Genomic DNA, 21,379 nt, shown 5'->3' with positions numbered 1-21,379 from the left:
TGTCTGGCACAGGTCTGCAGCTTGTATTTTTCCCTTCGCACCCCAAACAGTATCTAAATGCTACCATTTATCAACTTCCACGCTTCCCTAACAGACTCTTGTTACCCCAGATCTATGATGACAACAGCTGTGGTTAAGGCATACCAAAACAGATACTATAAGGCAGTCTGCCCACTTGACAGTTTTCAGACTTATTAAAATGCAACATAATAGTCACATTTTAAAAACAACAACGGCAACAGCACCCCTGCAAAGTATTATTTTATTAAAACCCTGTACACTGAAGGAGACCAGAGCAGGGTGAAAGGAAAACAGTACAAGGTGAGCCAGGAGGACTGAGCATCCCGCCTGCCCTTTCCACCTTCTTCCCCCTCCTTCCTTCTTCCCTCGCTGCTCCGTTGGAATCAGGCGGCTGACAGGGACAACCCCAGCGAAAGCCAGGACTCCGCTGGCCTGCGCAGCCGGCTCCCGCCCCGGCCGGGCTCCCATAGGCGGCAGGCGCTTCCTCCCCCGGCTCAGGGGCGGCGCTGAGTGGCTGAGACGCGCCGCCAGCCCCGGGGAGGAGGAGCGCGAGGAGCAGGAGGCGGGGGCCACGCACAACCAAGAGAGACGCGCCTGCTAAGTCCTGCCTGGAGTTTGGCTGCTTCCAGGAGCTCCACGGCGGCGGCGGCGGCAGCGGCAGCAGCGGCAGCAGCAGCGGAGCCAGAAGGAGGAGCCAGAGGCACGGCCGCTTGCAGCAGCGGGGACAGCAGCTGCCCAGCTCCCGGTGGCGGCTCCCCGCACACCCCGCTGCCCTACGGAGCGCGATGGGACGGTGCAACGAGACGGCAGCTCCTGCCCGCCGAGGTGAGTAACTTCCATGGGCAGCAACAGCCGCTGGCTGGAGGGACCAGCGCTACCCCCTCCCCATGCAACCCGACCTTCTTGCCAGGGATGGTCTCCTGGTCCATCGCACCAACGTGTTTGAAGCTCCTTTCAGACCAAATGCCATCTCCTCCCCCTCCTCTCCCGCCGCCGCCTTTCACCTTTCTCCGAGGCATTGCGGTTCCAGAGTGTTCCTTCCTTGTGAATGTTGATCTGGCAGAGCTCTAGCTCTCTGCAGTGGGTGCTGCCCTATGCCTCTACCCCGTGACCAGCTGCACTGTCCCCAGGGCGCCTCTCTGTGTCCTTACCTTTCCTGGGTTCAGCTTTGATCTGCTTGCACCTCCGTTCATAGCCCGCCCCCCTTTTTTTGCCCGCAGGTCTTGTGACACCGACGCCTCCCCTCTCCCTCCTTCAGGCGTTTCTCTCCCAGTTTTTGTCTGCACCTTTAGCAGGGTCCCCCAGGGCAGCGGGGAAAAAAAGATGCGGATGGTGGCTGCTTTTTATTAAAGGAGATAAAAGTTCTCTCTTTTCCGCCCCTCATTAGATCTAGGGGTGGTTGGATTGGGAATCAGTCCCGATATACCTCTAAGAATGGAAGGCCAGGTGATCAGTTGTTTCTCCAAGTTATTATTTTTTCTATTTATTAATATTTGTTTTAGGGTGGAAGTGAGATTTAGCATTGCTTCTTAGGCTGAGAAAAGATGGTCAGCTGTGGCATTTTGAGGGTCTTCCCCAGCTTCTTCATCCTGCTTAACACTGCTCAGTGATAAATCATCACACCAGCTTTGATAAACCAACAGCCTTCTAAAGGGACAGTCCTCAAAAAGTTTGTGAGGTGGGACTCTCCCTGAATGCATTCTTGGTTGTTAGGGCACAAACGTGCCCCTGCCTCAGTAGGGTGCCCAGATGGAGAAGAGGGTGGGACTCCTGCGCATTTAATAATGGTATAGAAGAAAGGAATGTCCCTCTTGTACTCAACTATTAAACATGCACAAGTCCTGTCCTTGTTTTCTGTCTGGCCACCCTACTTTCGGACCAGCTTTGGGCTGTTGAAAGAGACAGATGCCCTGATGAGCTGTGCTCAGCTTGTAATTTTGATATGTGGTGCTCTGTTAACAGGACCTCCATGTTTTCCAGGTTAAGCACTGCCTTTTTGCTCCCATAATATCCCACAATTAAGGTGGATCTTGTATCCTCTTGCAGACATGTAAAGTTCTCTCCTTCCTAGGCTACTCTGCCAGTTTCCTGACATGAACTGAGCCTCTAGCTGAACTCCTGGACTTTATGTTGATAATTGAATATCTACAAATCTCTCCCTTCCATGACTTGACAAAGCTCAGGGAACAGATTCTGAGAAGTCTGAGATCTATGATTGGGTCACCTGTCTGTTGGTAGTAGAGATAGTGTAGCATGTGGGACAAGCCCATGAAACAAACCAACGAGTCACCAACCAACACAGAACTCTCTTGTTTCAGGCAAGGGTTTAGAAACCACACATGAGTTGGGGTGTCCACCCAAAAGGTTGTAAGCAGGAGCCTGTTGCTTTGTTCAGTCTTTATAGGGCCGGCCTCTGCCCTCAAGCAATGGGCAATTTTAAGACATAAGTGGTGTGTGGGATCTCTGACCTGCATATATGTGTAAGAGCCTTATGTCAGGTGGATAGGTGACCATGGGGTAGGCTACTTGGTGGAGTATGTAAAGGAATGGCCCACAACATAGAATGTATGGGGTGTTAGGGGAGAAGTAGTACCTCTGGTGGGGGACATGCTGTGTTCCTCCTGGGGTCGTTTGTCCACCTTGGGTCCCCACCCTGCACTCTGTTCTCACCTGCGGCTCCTAGAAGCTGTCAGCATGTGACAGCAGCCACACCCTGGGAAATGGCTTCAACTGGCCAGCTAAACCAGGTGAGGGTAGGCGATGGGTCTCAAAAACCCACAGTGAGGGGTCCCCTGCATGCGAATACAGGCTCTGGTGGATGAGACCCAATAGTGGGTCTGATGGCGGTTTCTGCATGTGTTGTAGAGGGAAGTGATGGGCAGGTGGGACTTACCAACCTGGGAAGGTTGCCCATCTAGGAGAAGGAAAACTCTGATTCTAAACCTCCACTGCGTTGCGGGATAACTTTGGGAGAAGAAAAGGCTAAGGAGCAAACCCGGCGCAAATCCAGAGTGGAGTCCCTAAGGTGGTTGGATGGCGTCTTGTACACCTCCTGCCAGCAACTCCTGCAGCCAAGCTGGTGCCAACTGTATTTCTCTGTTTTCCTTTGGACCACATCAGCGAGGCCAAGAGGCAGCAGATCTTGTCATCTGTGCAGCGCACACGGCCCAGGCTTGCGCCCCAGGGAGGTCACTTGGGTGCTGCAAATGCAGCAGTTTGACTTCACTCCTGGAGGAGCACTCCATTCTCTCTCAAGACAGACGGATGTCAACAACAACATAGAACTGGGATAAACATGACAGTGGCCACGATAACTTGCTTTTATGGTGGTACATAGAAACATAGGTAGCTGATTTGCACTGAGTCAGACCACTGGCCCATCTAGTGAATAATTTTCTACACTGGTTGCCAGTCACTCTCCAGAGTTTCAGACAGGAGCCTTTCCTAGTCCTGCCTGGACATGTCAAGCATTGAATCTGGGACCTTCCACATTAAAACCATGCGCTCTGTCACTGAGCTAGGACCCACAGTAATATATTATATTGGTGTGCAAGGATGAGAAGCAACACGAGTTATATTACCAAGACAACTTTAAGACAAGATCCTTCATTCAGATTACTGTGTGTCATTGGCAGAGAGTAAAAATGAGCGACGTTAATGATGCAAAGATGACTTGATTCAATCCCTTTCTCTTCCTTCTTCCTTACACCTCAGTCATAGGGAATGGATTTAAAGACAATGAGGCAGCCAGCAACCAACCTTGCTGAAGCTAAACAGGCCTTCACCCCTCCCCAGGTTTGGTTCATGGTCTCACCAGGCAAAGGGAAATGCCTTTCTGGAAAGCTGCTGCCCAGGTAGAAAATACTGAGCTGGACGGACCAATCACCTGACTTGGTATAATTCAACTTCCTGTGTTCCTAAACATTCCTGTGTTCGTGATACTGTTTCCAGAGGGATAGCTCTCTTAGCTGGCTGTAGGAAGAACAACACAGCCCTGTGTCACCTTGAAGACTAACAGATTTATTATGGCATAAGCTTTTGTGGACTTCACCCACTTCATCAGATGTAGGAAGTGCATTTTCATGCATCTGATTAAGTGGACTCGTCCATGAAATCTTACGGCATAATAAATCCGTTAGTCTTTTGGTGACATAATACTTTTTTTGTACTTGATGCAGATGAACCCTAGAAATGTCCTGTCTGGCATATTCAGGTATTTTTACCTGCTTTGCTGCTGGATCATAACCCCAGTGATGCAGTTAGGTCATTTTGGACTCTGGGCCTAAGGGTCTTATGTGGGGCCCCTTCTTTAGACGGCAATCTGGATTTGTTTCACTTCAAACTCTGCTAAGTCAGCTTTACTGTTCTGCCTGACTGTCCCCTTCCCCACTGCCTCAATTCACTGGAGTTCTGGACCGCAAAGTCTAGCCTTGAGAGCAACACTGTGTTGCTCTCTTGTGATTGATGAGGATCCCTGGACCTTTTTGCCCTTGTGTTCTTTCTGCGTAGGAGTCACTAGTAAAATATAAAACCTGGTTGTTGTTCCCCAGAGGCATGGCTCTGTATTCTTGAGTTTAATTCCATTTTATATCCCTCCAGTTCCTCAGGTCGTCTGTTTCATCCTGCCTACCTTTGGAGCTTTTCTCTCTGTTATCTCTGGCTCTCACTATGGTGCTATCGCAAGCAGCTTCCCTCCCCCAAGGGTATTTATGAAAAAGAAAGAAATAAATAAAACAGGATCCCCCAGAAGCTCCACTAATTGTTTGTCATTTCCCTGGTGGCAGTTGTGATCCAGCAAGGTTGGGAGGGTCACGTGTTTCTCACCCTGCGCTAACTTAAAAGTTTACTTTTGTAAAGGTAAAGGTGCTCACGTCCATTAGAGGGATGGTTCGTTTAGCTCTGCATTCTTTCTAGCACTACTAGACCTGCTAGTGTCTGGGGAGGGGTAGGAATGCCACAGTTGAGAGATGATAATGACACCAGAATGAGGAACTTTTTACTTCGGACTTTTGCACCCCGTAGCTGCTGGATCCATGCACTTGTCTCATTGTTGTTTAAAGTTCAGTTATGCAAGTGGTAATTGCAACAATACTGCAAAATGTCGTGATTACAACTTGCACAAATGAGTTCTCTCTGTGTGTGTGTGTTTGCTTCCATTTGTCCTGGGGCTGCTTCTCTTTGGTTTTTGTGGATGACTGAGTTTTATTCTCCCTGCCTCTCAAAATTATTATCCCCTTATACAAGCGTTTTGAATTGAGCATGAATATATAAGCCTCAGTCATGACCTTTTTTTTAAAAAAGCTGAACTTCTTGCATTCTTCCCTTTTAAAATAGTTTCCCAAATGCATGTTTTCTGGTTGATGGATAACATGGGGCGCAGGGCTACTTGCAGAGGAGAAATGGCTGGTGGAAGGGGGTAAGTGTACTTAACCCTTATCCTGCGATTCTGCTAGGATTCTTTCCTGTACCCATGGATGGACATATCCACTAGTATTGGAGTCCAGTTGAATCAAATTAAAGGAACAAATGGCCAGGCTGTAGAGGTTGCAGGGGAGACTTGGTGGGGTGGGGACGGGTTAAGCATCCCTTCCAATCAGCTGATTATCACCTGCCAGTAGCCCTTTGTGTATCCCTGTGTTGGTGTTACACAGCAAACAGAGGGTTGAGAATCCCTTGTTTGCTGCATAATGTTTGATTATACCCCTAAGCAAAGGAATGGTTGTAACTCTCCCATGGGATTAATGGTGCAGAATTTCACTATCCCGTTGCCTCTGAAATTGCACACTGCTCTTGTTTAAACTTACCTGCCATTATCAGAGGCTAAGTATGGTTATTAAGCCAAAATTGCCTGTTCTCAGTCGGTTTGTGGATGTTGCTTATGTATGGAAGACTGTGTACATAAGTATTTTTTCCCCCTTGGAGATTGAAATGTTGCTGTGTTCCCCTGATGCTGTTCTATAAAAGGGCTCTAACGTGAAAAGGAATGGAATTGCTGAGTGTGGGTGGAAGAAAGAACAGCTGCAAATGAGCCCCTGTTACAGGAGCTGGATTCAGGTTGTGTGTGTTGCAGCCCTGCCAAAGAAAACCATAGCTGTGTCTAAACTTCTCCAGGGCACATCAGAACAGACAGTTAGTTTCTTGGAAACGCAAATCCGGAAGTGTGTGCCTTAAAGAAAGATTTTGCAATCTCTCTTGGGCACTTTTTGCTTTTTCAAGCCACCATTTAACTGTACGATCCTGCTTTTATTGAGAAGGGGGGGGGGAATCACGTGGGATTAAAGGAAATGCTAGTATTGCTAGTCAACTGAAAATAAAATTTGTAGGCAGTGTGGTGTAGTGGTTAGAGTGCTGGGCCACAACAGTGGAGACCCAGGTTCAAATCCCCCCCCCCAGTCATGAAGTTCACTGAGTGACCTGGAACCAGTTGTCATCTCCCAGCTTAACCGGTGCAACTGGGCAGTTTTAGACCAGGGATGAGAAGCATGTTGGACTACATCTCCCATCATTGTCAGTCGTTGTCCATGCTGCCTGGGACTGACTGAGGTGGTATCCAACAGCACATGGTGGGCCATAGGTTCCCCATCTCGTAAGAATGTGAAAAGAGCCTGCTGGATACGGCCAATGGCCCATCTAATCAAGCATCCTGTTCTCACACTAGCCAGCCACATGCCTGAAGCAGGATCCCAAGCTCAAGAGCACTATCTCCTCCAGCAACTGAGATTCGGAAGCATTACTGCCTCTGACTATGCATAACCATCATGGCTAGTAGCCATCAATAGCTATGTTTCAGACTCTGGACTTAATAGACTTAAAGCCCCCCCACTTCTCTTTAGATCAACTTTCCCCAAACTTGGGCCTCCAGTTGTTTTCGAACTACAGTCCCCATCATCCTTGACCACTGGTCTTGCGAGCTAGGGATGGTGGCAGTTGTAGTCCAGAAACAGCTGGAGGCCCAAGTTTAGGAAACACTGCTTTAGATGGTAATGTTAACTCAAAACGTGGTGAGCCAGACCTGCTGTGCACCTGCTCATTTGGCAGTGGGATGCCATGAAAGTCTTAAGTCCTCTGCTGACAGCATAACCGCCTACCTTGCAGGGCAGTTGTGAGGATACAAGCAGGGGAAGAGGACCTTTGGATTTGTTAGCTGCCCTGAGATTACTTGTGCCAAAGGGTGGGATTAAAATTGCATCAATAAATAAAAACTCGTGAGCACATGAATTATTTCAGATGTGGCATGGGCAGATACGAGCCTGCCCTCTTTGATCCACCCCCCCTTCTCTTCTCCCATTTACTAATGCATGCTCAGTGCTATTTGATTGTTTGCTTTTGTAGAAATCCGCTATTAAGTACTTCTGAGCTTCCTTTAATTCCTTTTTTAATTACATTATATTGTGAGCTTAGTGTTTTTCTTTTGTACGCAGTAAAAAAAATCTGTTATGGATTAGCTGAAGGTATGTTTGACAATCTTCTTCTGAAAATGATTTCCTAAATTATAAAGTGCACTTAACCTTTTGTTGTCGTTGTTCAGAAGGGAAACTGTTCCTGGACAGACCTTCATTCCATCCCTTTAAAAAAGCAATGTGGCCAATGTGAATTCCTCTTCCCGACTCTTCCTGACTTGTTGATGTTTTACACTTCCTAAGCATACAATCAGACAGGAGATCAAGAGGGCTTAGGAAACTAACATCAGATGGGGGTTGAGCTGCTGTCCCAGTAAAGATGCTTGTGCCATATGCTGCTCTGACTTTGTGGAAACAAATTCCCTTCCAATAGAAAAGAAGTGCATGAAATATTAGCTTGACGGAAAATTACTGTTGCAGGTCTTTGCCCTCCTCCTCTGCTCCAGAGGACAGGACTCTTCATCTCAGGGTGGTGGGTTCGAGCCCCACATTGGGCAAAAGATTCCTGCATTGCAGAGGGTTGGGCTAAATGACCCTCCTGGTCCCTTCCAACTCTACAATTCTATGATAAGCCAATCAATCAATTAATCAAGTTGATTGCCACGTAGATAATAATAATGACAGCTCAGTAGTAGATCCCATGCTTTGTTTGCAATGGGCCCCAGGTTTAATCACCTTCCCTTCCAGGTAGGGCTGTCTGAAACCCTGGAGAACTGTTGCCAGTCAGTGTTGACAGTACTGAGCTAGATGGACCTATGACTTGGTTTACAAGGCAGCTTCCTGAGCCCTGTTGCCTGGGGTGGATAGGAGTTGTGGTTTAAAAACATCAGGAGAGCACTAGGTTGGCAAAGGTTGTTCTAGGCTCACAGACAAGAAGGCTCCTATCTCCAGCCTTTTACCAATTAATGTGGTAGAACATTCATTGAAGTTCATGCACTGGAGCCTTGTGGCCCCCTAGCATGTTGAAAGTGGGCATATAGGCGTGCATGCAAAGCGTTAGGGGAGATCTCGCAAAACATGCAGCCTGTTCTCGGCACTTGAATCAGCAGCAACTTTTGGGCCAGGGAGTTACGGTTTCTTTTAGGAGTGATTCCTATGCCAGCCCTGGAAATTGCTGCGAGTGAGGCTACTTAAAAAATTGGTGCGGAAAGCAAAGTTTTAAATCAGCCTGGCAACTCTTGGTTAGGATATTTAAAAGTATCACTGAATTCAATTTGTAGCAGTTTAGTAAGATATAATTGATGCTCATGCCTCTTGATTCCCTTATTAAATGACTGGTATTTGTTGTGTATAAATTATAGCCCCTTGCAAATTTGAAAATTAAATAATTTCAAATGCCATTAATTACAAGCTGTAAATGTTAGGTCATAATGTGAAAGCAACTAGTAATGTTTTAATGTGTGCTGATTTGGGATCCAACCTTGCAAGCATTCATATAATTAACTTAAAATGTGAATATTTCCATAAGAGCCTGTACAACGACTATGCTTTTCTGTCAAATTAGGATTGTATAAACGTTTCAAAGACGGAGCACGTGTATATAGTGTGGCTGCTTTATTGCTTTGAATTTTCCATTTAAATATAAAATATTTTCACCTGGATCATTAGCATAGCTGAATAATGAACAAATCCTCTAGATCTTTTATGTCATTTAATACTTTGCTTTTTGGCATATTTGTTCCAGTAAAGGTTTAATTCTGCAAATAAGCAATATGGTGCATGTAAGGTTCGCGTGATGGTGCTTCACAAGTAACGGAGCAAGAGCCCAAACAGTCTTTGGCAGTTTTATTGTGCCAACTATTTACAGTGCAGAGCTACAAAAGGCATGTCTGTCTCAGACGCTGGCAGAATCCAGGAGTGGCCTCTTCTGGCTCCTTCACCAGCATAAGAACTTCGGCACCCCATATCTCCTCCTACCCTCCTTACGTTTAATTCCTCTGCGCAATTGGGGTGCCGGAAACGGCATGTTTTCCTCCTGACCAGCCGAGCGAGGTGAGATGCTGGGGCTCTTTGGAGCATCTCCAAGTCCTCTCCTCTCCCGGCTGGCCCCTTCCCCTTCCTCCTCACTGGAGGTGTGGCTGCTCTTCGTGCTGGAAGAGGTGCTGCTGCTCAATTGACTTGGGGCTTTCTGTATGCTAACGGACCCTCCATTCCCTTCAGCGGGCCAGGAGGCAGTTCCCTGACAGTGCATAAATAACTTTTTGCAATTGTACAGCTTGCTTTTTTGGGAGGAAGTGGGGTACAGCAAAGGTGCACGAGTGGCAAAGATAACTCGGGATCCTGGACCTTAAAGAACCTGCAAAGCCCAGGGATTTTCAGGGACTGCTGGTCTCTGATTGGCGGTGCTTGCAAGCCCCACTTTGTCAAGGAACAGCATCTTTACCTGTCCCAAACCTGACATCAGCATGTGACATCAGGTGTCCGTCAGCTGCGCATAGCTTGGGGAGATGGCCTGGCAGGCCACATGGGCCTAGTGAGGCCTGCTGGCCAGAGTTTTCCCTCTGCTCCTTTGTAGGAAGTGTTCAACATCATCAACTTAATTTCATGGAGTGAAGCATCAAATCTTGTTAATATGGGAAGGGCGCCATCTGACTCACATAAAGATTGTTAGTTTAGAGCAGGTGAGTGGTTAAAATTGCACCGTCGAGGAGTGCCTAACACTTCCCATGAGCTTCCTCTGATGGTTTACAGTAAAAAAAAAAAAAAAATCAAGAGAAAGGGTACAAGAACCCCTTTCTTCACTTTTTTTTTGTACAGCTGGTGATAAAGAATAGTCACTCAGGTAGCCACAGGCAGTATTTTTTGTTTAAAAATGAGGTACCTCATATCTTGATAAAAGCACTGCGTAAATCTGTAGAGACTGCATGTCTCTCAAGAAGTCCAACTCCCTTTAAGGTCTACGAAGTTCCTGCTCCAAGGCCTTGCATTAGCAAAGTAGAAATGGTGGTAGCTATTAGCAGGAGCTATTAGCTGCCCTGAGCTTTTTGAATGAGCTCCTGAAGGTGATGGCATCAGTTCACCCCTTTTGAATTTTCTGGAACGGATGCAGAGTACATCTTTTTAATATTTCCTTTGGGATCTGTTATAGATTATGATCTTTAAGCTGCCTGCTATTTTGGTGTAAGCTTTTATGAATTTTTAACTTCTTTTTAAATAGCTCTTAACTGCTTGGATTGTTTTTATTGTGGTGAGCTGCTTAAGCCACCTCGAACACAGGGTGAAGTGTGTGATACAGGAGTGAAATAAATAAATGGCACAAGGTTGAATAAGCCTACACGGATTGGCAGCGACTTTCCAGGGTCTCAGGCAGAAGGGTCTTTCCCCACCCTACCTGGAGATGCCAAGGATTGAACCTGGGTCCCGCTGCATGTAAGCAGAGGGGCAAGCAACACCAGTCACTACTAGACAAAAGGAATGCTGGATATGAAGCAGCCAAGCTCCATCAATTGGACCCTAAAAAGGCAGTCCATCCTGGTTAGATGCTAATCCTCTCCAGAATGGACTGAATTTAAGAAACAGACTGACATCAGTGGGAAGACATCTGGCATCCTCATCCAAGCCCTTGAGCTACTGTATTGGCGCAAATATAAGCCGCACCCGCAAATAAGACACACCTTTAAAATTTGGCTGCTTGGGGGAGACTTAGGAGCCACAGATGGGACAGAACAGGCGTCGTTGCCCCACGCTCCTGGACTGCTCTTGGGGGGGGGGGAGTCGTGCTGCTTTGGAGTAGCGGGTGGGCGGCACGCCTTTGCCCTGCGCTCTCGGGCCGCTCTGCGCCACTTTGCTGGAGGCCTCCCCTCTTCCCCGTTTGTTCCAATGGCTCAGGGTAGGCTTGGGAGTGGCACGCCGTTGCCCCATCTTCGCGGACTGCTTCCTGAGGTGGGGAGCTGCGCTGCTTCGCCGGCAGCATAAAGCCGCGAATATAAGCCACACTGTAAGGACGTTCAGTGGTTGCTCATGAGAAATCAGCCGAACGCAGAACTTCTAAAACTAAGTTCTTTATTGTGCAGATATTTACAGTGGAGCAAAAGTTCAAACGTCCATCTCATCCCTCTGCAGAGTCCAGGAATGACCCCTTCCGGTTCTTGGTCCAGCAAAAGAGGCGCAGGATTCTGAACCCCCGCCACCCCCTTCCACGTCTTTCCTGTCTGCGAACTTGGGGCGCGGGAACCTGACCCTGTTCCCTGCTTCCCCCATGGTGTCCAGGCTCTGCTATCCCTTCAGAGCCCCTGCGCCGACTTCCTGCCTCCAACTCCCCCTCCCCGCTGGAGGAATGGTCACTACCTGCCATGGGGAGGGGGGTTTCCTGACACACACACTTTAACTTTTCACGATTGGAATGGGGGGGGAGTGTGACATATTTGGGTCAGTATGGTACATGTTGGCCAGTAGAACATCACACTTTCTCTTGTTAGGCTGGTGTTGCAGTAGTATGCCCCCCACCCACTGGAGAAAGCTAGTTTTAATTTGGTGGGAGGGAACCTTTTTTGGGGTGGGTGGGAAGCAGGCTGTTCCCCCACCCCCTTCTCCTCCTTTAGTGATGATCCTATTACCCATCTCTTCCAGCAGGGGTTTGTGCTCACTTAACTAATGATAAAGCCGAATTTTATGCATGAAGAGCTGGCTGTTCTGCAGATTAACTTTTATAACTAGGATTATATTTCATTGTGACAGTTGAGCACATCTACACATTAATTTTATATCCTTATTAAGGTGACTTAAAGCTAAAGTTGGAAACAGTAACTTGGTGTTCTTAATATGCAATTTTTTTAAAAAATAGTGAGATTTATGAAACTTTGAATGTTAAACGTGTCGGAGAAAAATTATTTTCAGGGAGGGAGGGAGGAATAATAATCTACAATTAGCAGCACCGGCTGTTATTCAGTATATGTTAAATGTTTACCCACAGGCTGCGGCAGAGAATCTGCGCAATAGAACCCATGCAATCTAAGTGGTTAGAAAAGGACTGGGAAAATATCCAGGTAAAAATATTTGGTGTATAAAACCAGGCCAGTGAGAAGTATGTCCTGGGTAGGCTTCCAAGGGCCAGATAGATAAGGTTGGAGGGCCACATTTGGCCCCCAGGCCTGAGATTCCCCACTTACGGGTTGGAGTGTCAGGCATAACAATAAAAACAGCAACAATTTTGTACTCTTCTCATCAGACTGGGTTTCCTCAGCTACTCTGGGTGGCTTCCAACAGAATATAAGAAAACATAAGAAAACATCAAACATTAAAAGCTTCCCGATACAGGGCTTCAGATGCCTACGGAGCGCCTTATCTCTTTGACATCTGACAGGATGGCGAGTGCCACATCCGAGAAGGTCTTTTGCCCTGTAACTTCATTTCTCGCAATGAGGGAACCACCAGAAGGCCCTTGGGGCTGGACCTCGGTGTTCAGGCTGGACAATGGTGGTGGAGATGCTCCTTCAGGTATTCAGGCATATACCCACTTGGCCATTGAGCTCACTGAGCCTACAGGTACCACAGGGTGGCGGTGAGGGTGGACTAATGGGGAGGGGGAATGTACCATAACTCACATTGGGAGCTCCTTGAAGGAAAAGTGGACTATAAAGAAATTAGATGTCAGTACTGAAAGTCCTTGTACCAAACTGGGACCTTGGAATTGTGGGAATTGAATCTACACCTACTCAGAGATTTGAAAATAAATCTGATTTGCCAGTGATTATGGCAAGGAAGGGGGCATTTTTCATCCTGAGGGCTGCATTCCCTCATGATTACCGGTAACCTTTTGTTGGCCAACACTGGGCCACCTACACATACTGTCTGTTATCTCCCCACACACATAACACCCACATGCACCAACTCATATTTTCATTTTGCTCCACCCTGTCTCAAACTTGTTTACTTGGAAGTAAGTTCCATTGATCGGAGTGAGACATGGTTCCAGATAATTGTTTTTAGGATTGCTGCCTAATGTACATTTTTTAATAGCCATAATTGCTAGTGCATTAAACTGAACCATTACCTCCCAAGAGCTGTACAAATCTACTTAAATCAATGTCAGGATGTCTGATGCATCTCGGCGAACTTCTGAGGGGAGAATAATGCTGATCTAAGAACTGTTACACTCAATAATATTGCGTGAAGAGAGCCATTCCAAGTTTTCCATCTTTGGGCTATTGACATGGCTTTTTAAATAATATGTAGATCATGCTTGTACTTCAATACCAGACTGACAGTTTCTAAAACTCTTACAGGACAGTATCACCCATTAAATTATTTTGCCTAGGAGGTGGCTGTTAACTGTTCCTGTTTAGTAATATGTCTTTTTTGTGTGTAGTTAAAAACATAGAATTTCTAAAGGCCACTACTTTTATGCACTGACTGTGGGATCCTGTCCATGTTTACTCAGAAGTAAGCCCCATTGAGGTCAGTGACGTCCAGGTAATTGGGTATACAACTGGAGCAAGAGAGCGAAGTCCTCAAATTCTCTGCATTGTGATTAGCAGGATTTTATCACTGCAGTGTCTCAGGGGCATACTACTGTGCCCTCTGCTGCTCTGCTAGGTTTCAATGGGAGCATTGCAGGGGATCTTCCCAGAAGATTGCACTCCTGAGCTGGCAGCTGTTTGAAATGCATTTCCTTAAGGTAGGGTTCTCGTTTTGTTTGACCAGATCCACACCACACAGTTGCAGATTAACACTTTTCTTATTGATTTTGGTGTGTAACGGGCTGAGAGTAGAAGCAAATTAAATGGTCTGTTGAGCTCAGCAGTGACCATTAAAACAAACGGTACCAAAACTTGAAGTTGATTACTTGGTGGGGCCCAATTTTAATCAGTTGGGATGGAAGTTAAGAACATAATTGTCCATTGTTTGTGGCTACTTTTTTAATATTGTCTTTATTGTTTAAAAGTTAAAAACATTTATCAGATTTACGAAATAACATGAAACAAGAAAAATTACAAAAAATATAACACGCAAAAAAGAAGAAAGAAAAAAAAGAACAAAACAAAAATAAAAAATTACCTATATCAACTAATTTTTCAAAAACTTATAACACAATCAATGTTAAAAATGACTTCCAATTAATCTCACTGTATTTTACACATTAAACCTTTTCTATTGCACAGTTATACATTTCTTGTTTATTTTCTGTTTGTCTCTTTCATTTTTTCAATTTCTTTATACCCGGTTCAGTCTAGTTCTGCCATGAGAATTCCCTTTACACCATTATTCACCCATGGCTACTTTGACTTTAGTGTGTTACTGTCTGTGGAACAAAAAATAACATGTTAAAAATGACTATTTACCATATTTTTTATAGAAATTGATCAGATTAAAAAATTGTCTTTTTATCCAGTTAATCAGCAGACTTACTCCTGGCAGACTTCTTTGGGTTTGTATTTGTGTGTGGTATGCTTTTGTTTCTCCCGCTTTCCTAAGGCGTGTGTCTTCTTAAACAAAACTGGCATAGCATAATTCTCTTTTCAGAGGTGAGGTCCTGTGAATCAATGTAAAATAACAAAGAATCTGGTGGCACCTTAAAGACTAACCAATTTATTCTGGTATAGGTTTGCATGAACTAGAGTCCACTTGATGAGATACATGAAGTGTAATAGGGTCACTTACATTAATTTGCATACATTCTAGCTGTAATTGAATTGTTAATCTGTACCCTTTGCGTTTTATTTCCCTCCAACCTCATCGCTCACAATTCCATCCATGCAGCTGATAATTCTCCTTCATGCATCTGATCATGAAAGTTCATTCCATTATAAATTTGTTAATTTTAAAGGTGCTGCTAGACTATTTGTTATAATCTTTTTAAAAACATCTTTATTGTACTGAGATTCACAATATCCCATCCATATCCTGTTGGCCAATTACATCATTGGGCTTCAAAACTCTGGTAACGTTCATATATTTACTTACTATGCATGGCTCTTCCTGTACCGATAACACTGTAGTTTCTGGATTGCATTTACAGCTTGTGGAACTACTTTCATGTAGAGGTGCATCTGGTATCTTCACTATACAGTTGTCTTATGCTGAAGATTGTTGTCTTTGCTCTGATCTTTGACAAATTGAGATGTATATATTTTAGGACCCACCCTGTTTGTGTGATTGCAATTTAAACTTACCGGTATTATAGCCTGCCCTGGGAACTTGGGGGTGTGTAATAAATCAAAATCAGAATGATACAACTATACAAGGAATGTTGAAGCTGGGCAGTTCAAAATGCTTGCAGAATGCTTATGAAATGATTTTTAAGATTATAGAGGGTTTTTTGTGGGTTTTTTTTAGCTTCCCCCCTCCTTTCCCCACCCCACATTGTTCAGATGTTTTAAGCTCCGGATTTACTGAAGAGCCAAGGATGAATTCCTAATTCTGTTAAAATCAATAGGACTATCATGCCATTGATTTAAGTGAATCCAGAATTCATTTATCGTTGGAAGCGGTTGCTGAATTGGTCTCGCTGATGATGAGTTTTCAAATACATGCAATAGATTTCCAGTTTTAGAAGCAAAAGGAGGCAGTTCAGAAACCATGTGGAGTTGGTGCAACTACACCAGGATGAGTGATTTGCCATATACTGTTTGTGTGCATTTCAAAAAGTCTAGGCAAGGGGTGGGAAACATTCCAAAAAAAGTAGCCTGTTTCTGTAGTTTTTAACGGAGGAGTTTATAGGTACTCTGTTCATGGCTAGAAATTACTACTACTACTACTACTACTACTACTACTACTACTAGTGGTATAATTTCAATACCACTGTTCATCTGAAGATCATGGTGCAGTTTAAAGTATGAAAACACAAAAATATGTAACATAGTAACAAACATTAACAATACAGTTTAAAAGGCCATAAATTGTTTAATGAACCAGTGGCATATAGACATTTAAAGCACTGAGCAACCTGGGAAAGCATCTTCTCCCCTTAGCAGCCTGCCTGTATATTAAGATCAGTGCAGGAGGCCCTCCAAGTGGTTCTTGCATTAAATGGGTTTCATAGTACAAGTGCCTGTGGAAGAGCCTTTTTAGTGGTGACTCTGTACCTGTGGAATGACTTCCTCACTGCGGTGCATCTCACCTGAACTTCATACCTTTTCAGGTGCCAGGAAAAAAGCCCACCTTTTAGTGGCTGATGAGGTTAAGTCATCTTTATGGTTTTTAAAAATGGAACTTCCTTTATGTAATTAGTGAGAATTGCTTCATTGTTTTTGTTTGTTACGTATTTTGTTTTTAATATTAGGTTTATTTTCTGTGAAACTGCTTTGTGACCAATTTTTTCCGGGGGGGGGGGTGTGAAGGTGGTACAGAAATGTTTCTTTATAGAAATCTGTGTGCGCAGGACTTTAGATCATGCTCAGTATCAAAGAGATCTGGGTAATATACTAGAAAAATGTTCTAAGAACAGCTCGGAGTAAGCCGATTACAGGGAATGTGGAATCTTGTAGCTTAGAAGCTTTCAGAAATATTTGTCTGTTTATGGAGACTTCTGACAAAATCTGAATCTTTCTCTCTCAACCCACTACTCTCCTTGGTACAGTGCCATGTTCTTTTTTCAAGTTATGCGTAATACCCTAAAATGTGCATACTAGTATATCACCATGGTAATTATCACTTTTAAAAAATATTGTACAGAATTCACTCTCTAAAAATCTGTTCTGTAACATAATGAAAAAAACCCTTGTTTCCTCTAAAGATTGACTGGGTCCACTTTGAACAAAAGCTATTTGTGTAATTCCATACAGAGAATAGTTATTTAGTAACTTAATGCGAGCCTCCACATCATTGTTTTATTTGTACACCGCTCAAGGCGGCTTGCAACATGACAAGATTTACATAATTACATAGGTAACAAAAGTCATAAACAATCAATAAAACAAATAAAAAGTACACAACCAAAGTGAAACAATTTCCACATAAATCATAAGATCTGAAAATAAAGATACAAAATCTCCCTACCATAGATTTCCTATAATCCCACCTCTTTAATAAGCTATTTCACAACTGCCAGCAACCCTTTTGAGCCCGAATCAGTAGTCCACATTCAAGAGGCAGCTCATTGGTTGACTTAACTAGCTATCCATGTGTTCATTTCACATGCTTATTTCAGTGGGACTTGAGCCCGTGTTAGTGGGACGCGGGTAGCACTGTGGTCTAAACCACTGAGCCTAGGGCTTGCCATTCGGAAGGTCGGCGGTTTGAATCCCCGCAACTGGGTGAGCTCCCGTTGCTCAGTCCCAGCTCCTGCCAACCTAGCAGTTTGAAAGCACGTCAAAGTGCAAGTAGATAAATAGGTACCACTCTGGTGGGAAGGTAAACAGCGTTTCCGTGCGCTGCTCTGGTTTGCCAGAAGCGGCTTAGTCATGCTGGCCACATGACCCGGAAAAACTGCGGACAAACATCAGCTCCCTTGGCCAGTAAAGCGAGATGAGTGCTGCAACCCCAGAGTTGTTCGCGACTGGACTTAACTGTCAGGGGTCCTTTACCTTTTTTTTTTTTTTTTTTACTGAGCTCAGTTTAGTGAGCCTAGAATTGCTGCATGAGATTCAAAGATTGCAAAATATCAAAATTTAACATATCCAAACATATTTGGGAGTCACTAGGCACTGAAGACTAGTGTGATTACCTATTTTCAAGGCCAACAACCACCAATATCCTTATGCGCTAGGAGACTATCAGACTTTGCATCAGGAAAGGTGCCTCCATTTATTTATTTATTTAAAAAATGCTATTTACATTGTAGGACCAATGGGGGAAAGGGCCACTAGAGGAAACAAAGCAAGCAGTGATAACCTTAATTTTCCAGGCTGACAATGGTATTTTGTCCTCCTGTATCCCCTGGTATTGCCGTCACTTTATGTTTCCTCTCTAATGGCATGAGCCAGGATATCATAATATCCAGAATCAAATGTACCAGAAAATGTAATTAATTAAGAGTCAAGCCAGCAGAGTAATTGAAGAATAAAACTGGATGTTAAACAACAATAGACCATGTTATGGGGTAGTTACGTATCGACTGCTGTGCAGCTAAACATGCTGGAGGTGAGAGAGACTGTGTGATTTTGCCGTTGATGGCAACACTCCTCAGACTGCTTGCTTAAGTGAGGAAATAATGAGGGGAAAATAGCTGGAGTCAGTAGAGCAGCAATATGGTATCGCAGGAGGATTACAATGCCAAATTTGTTGTGTTTCGGATTTCATAACAGCCTTTTATATATAGCCCATCGCAAGGGTTCCACTCGCATGATCTCTCAACTGCAGGCATGCAATAGCTTTTGAGAGAGATGTGTCGCTTCACATGCTGTGTACACACACTTTGTTTGCCCCCACAGCTACCCGTGATTAAACAAGTTTTGCAGGTTTCCTAAACCATTAAACAACCCTGCATATTCTGTTGTTAAAAGTGGAAGGAATGTACACATTATGAACAGCAATCCCTCTTTCAAACTTGCAAGCTGCTTCCAGGCTCCGGGATCCTTAAAACAGATCTGTAAAAAGGCAAGCAATATTGCCCCCTTGTTACCACCCACCCTTCACCATATGGCCCTTTTTTTGGGGGGGGGGGGAGTGTTACAACAGTATAATGCTTCTTGCATGCCTGGATGGAGGACAGAGAGGGATGTGTGAATGTGAAGAAACCAGCCTACTGTACAAAGGTACAATTCACATATAATGCTCTGCTTACTTTCATTTGGTTTTTAATATGGTTAGAAAGGAAAAATACGAGTAAAAAAGAAAAAGGAGAATTCCCTGGATGCCTAGATCCAGGTTTGGGGCAAGTAGTCTTTGGTGAGAGAGCCCCAGCAGAAATTTAAGATCACAAAACATGCAACAAAGTAAAGCATGAAAATACAGGCTGTTAGACCTTTAAAATACCCACTTTTAAGTTGCTTCCAAACTTTCTACTTGGTTTAGCATAGAAAGAGACCACATGTTTGGTAAGTTAAAAATGATTTACTTACAAACTCTTCAAAGAGTTTTCTCCCTTCAAAGGGAGAAATGTAGGGCCTACTTTGGATGCATGTTTGTACACATGTTGGTTCAGCCATGGACCTAGTGTGTAGGTTGTGGTGGTGCTTGGCAGCAAGCATTATGCTCGTGTGCTCTCTTCCACAATGCACAAAATATTTAAGATGAACTGTTGTGTAGTGGTTAGAGTGTTGGACTACGACCTGGGAGGCCAGGGTTCAAATCCCCACTCAGCCATGAAGTTCATTGGTGACCTTGTGCCAGTCCCTGCCTCTCAGCCTAACCTACCTCACAAGGTGTTGTAAAGATAAAATGGGGAGAGGGAGAACTGAGTCTGCTAGTTGAGCTTCTTGGAAGAAAGGTGGGATGTAGCTGAAATAATAATACAGTGGTACCTCGGTTTACGAATGGTTTGGTTTACGAACTCCGCAAAACCGGATGTCGTGTCCCAATTTGCAAACTTTTCCTCGCTCTAAGAATGGGATCCAAATGGTGGAAGGGCACCAGTGGTTGGAGGCCTCATTAGGGAAAGCGCACCTTGCTTTAAGAACGGTTTCGGTTTAAGAATGGACTAATAACAACAACAACAACAACAACTTCCCTAAACAGGGCTGCCTTCAGATGTCTTCTAAATGTCATATAGTTGTTTATTTCCTTGACATCTGATGGGAGGGCGTTCCACGGGGCAGGCGCCACTACTGAGAAGGCCCTCTCCCTGGTTCCCTGTAACTTCGCTTCCCGCAGTGAGGGAACTGCCAGAAAGCCTTTGGTGCTGGACCTCAGTGTCCGGGTTGAACGATGGGGGTGGAGACGCTCCTTCAGGTATACTGGGCCGAAATGGATTAAGTTCGTAAACGGAGGTACCACTGTACAGGAACTAAGAATAAAATGTATGTAGTTACTTGGAGCTTGTCTTGTGTGACGCACTGTGGTAAACAGATAAAACGAGTGGGGCCTACTCACAGGCATTTATACTTCTGAGATTGCCTTTAGTCTATATTATTATGGTGACTGTAATGTAGCAGATACAGCTCTACCCCCTCACCAATGTGTTTTACGTTGGGGATTTTAGGAATTCTCTTTGACAAAAATGTTGAAAATCCTTGGTTTAAAGATCTAAGTATGCAACTTGCCACTGTACTTCTGAATGCTTAAGTCTATAGTTCTCTGGGTGGGGGGGGGGAGGGGAATCAAGTTGGAGACCAATAAATAGCAAAATCCTATTAAGCTCTGCCTTAATACAGTAGCTACATTCCTCTGAGCTAAGCATAGTCATTGGATTTAGGTAGCATCCATCAACGTATCTTGCAATGTATTAAATTAACCTAATGATGCATCCAGGTTTTATTAAATCCAGTGCAATTTTTAAAACAAAGGGGCCATTCTTGCTGTTCTTAAGGTTGCTAGGTAAGCTTCTTCTTGATGAGACATTATAATAATTCTACACAACTAGAAATTGTAGGGACCTTGCTTGACAGTACAAGAGAACTTCAATTGTCCCTTGGCGGTTTCTAATCAGAAAACAGTGAAACGCTTAACAGTACTTCATTGTTAATACGGTTGAAGCAATTTTGGATCAGCATTGGTAAAAGAAGCTATTGTTATTACCGGCATTATTATAATTACTATTTACTCACCTTTCACCAGCTGGTCCTAGGGCAGGTTACAATTTATGCCACCTTTGCATTTATATAAAAAAATATGAAACTGATACACTTATTCAGTGTGTAGTAATGTTCATGTACCTTTAGCAGTTTCATGTGTGAAACTATGATTGATTGATTGATTGATTAAAATACCTTTTATCCCATTTCCTTTTGAAGCTTACTTGAAGGGTGGGAAGCATTAAAATGGCATTAAAAAATGGTGCTCCATAAAACAGGGTAAGTGCAGTCAATAAATCTTGAGCAATCAAATCATTGGGTTGCTGAAATGAGAAATCCCTGAATCATTTTGAAGACTTTGGAAACCCATTTTAAGGAGAAACTTCCACAGCACCAGACTCAGCTACA

At 44.3% G+C, this 21,379-nt stretch overlaps 1 protein-coding gene across 1 annotated transcript in view; it reads left to right on the top strand.

The window, feature by feature from the left end:
- Positions 1-658: 658 nt before the first annotated feature.
- LNX2 (ligand of numb-protein X 2) overlaps positions 659-21,379 on the top strand; it is a 77,697-nt gene continuing 56,976 nt past the window's right edge. The window contains exon 1 of the mRNA XM_033146409.1: positions 659-846. The gene's annotated coding sequence lies outside the window, so the exon portion shown is untranslated. The remainder of the gene's footprint in view (positions 847-21,379) is intronic.

The sequence above is a fragment of the Lacerta agilis genome, chromosome 4, assembly GCF_009819535.1.
Source record: "Lacerta agilis isolate rLacAgi1 chromosome 4, rLacAgi1.pri, whole genome shotgun sequence".
NCBI classification, from domain to species: Eukaryota; Metazoa; Chordata; class Lepidosauria; order Squamata; family Lacertidae; genus Lacerta; species Lacerta agilis.
The sequence above is the reverse complement of the archived record's forward strand: the minus strand, read 5'-3'. Positions and strand labels throughout refer to the sequence as shown.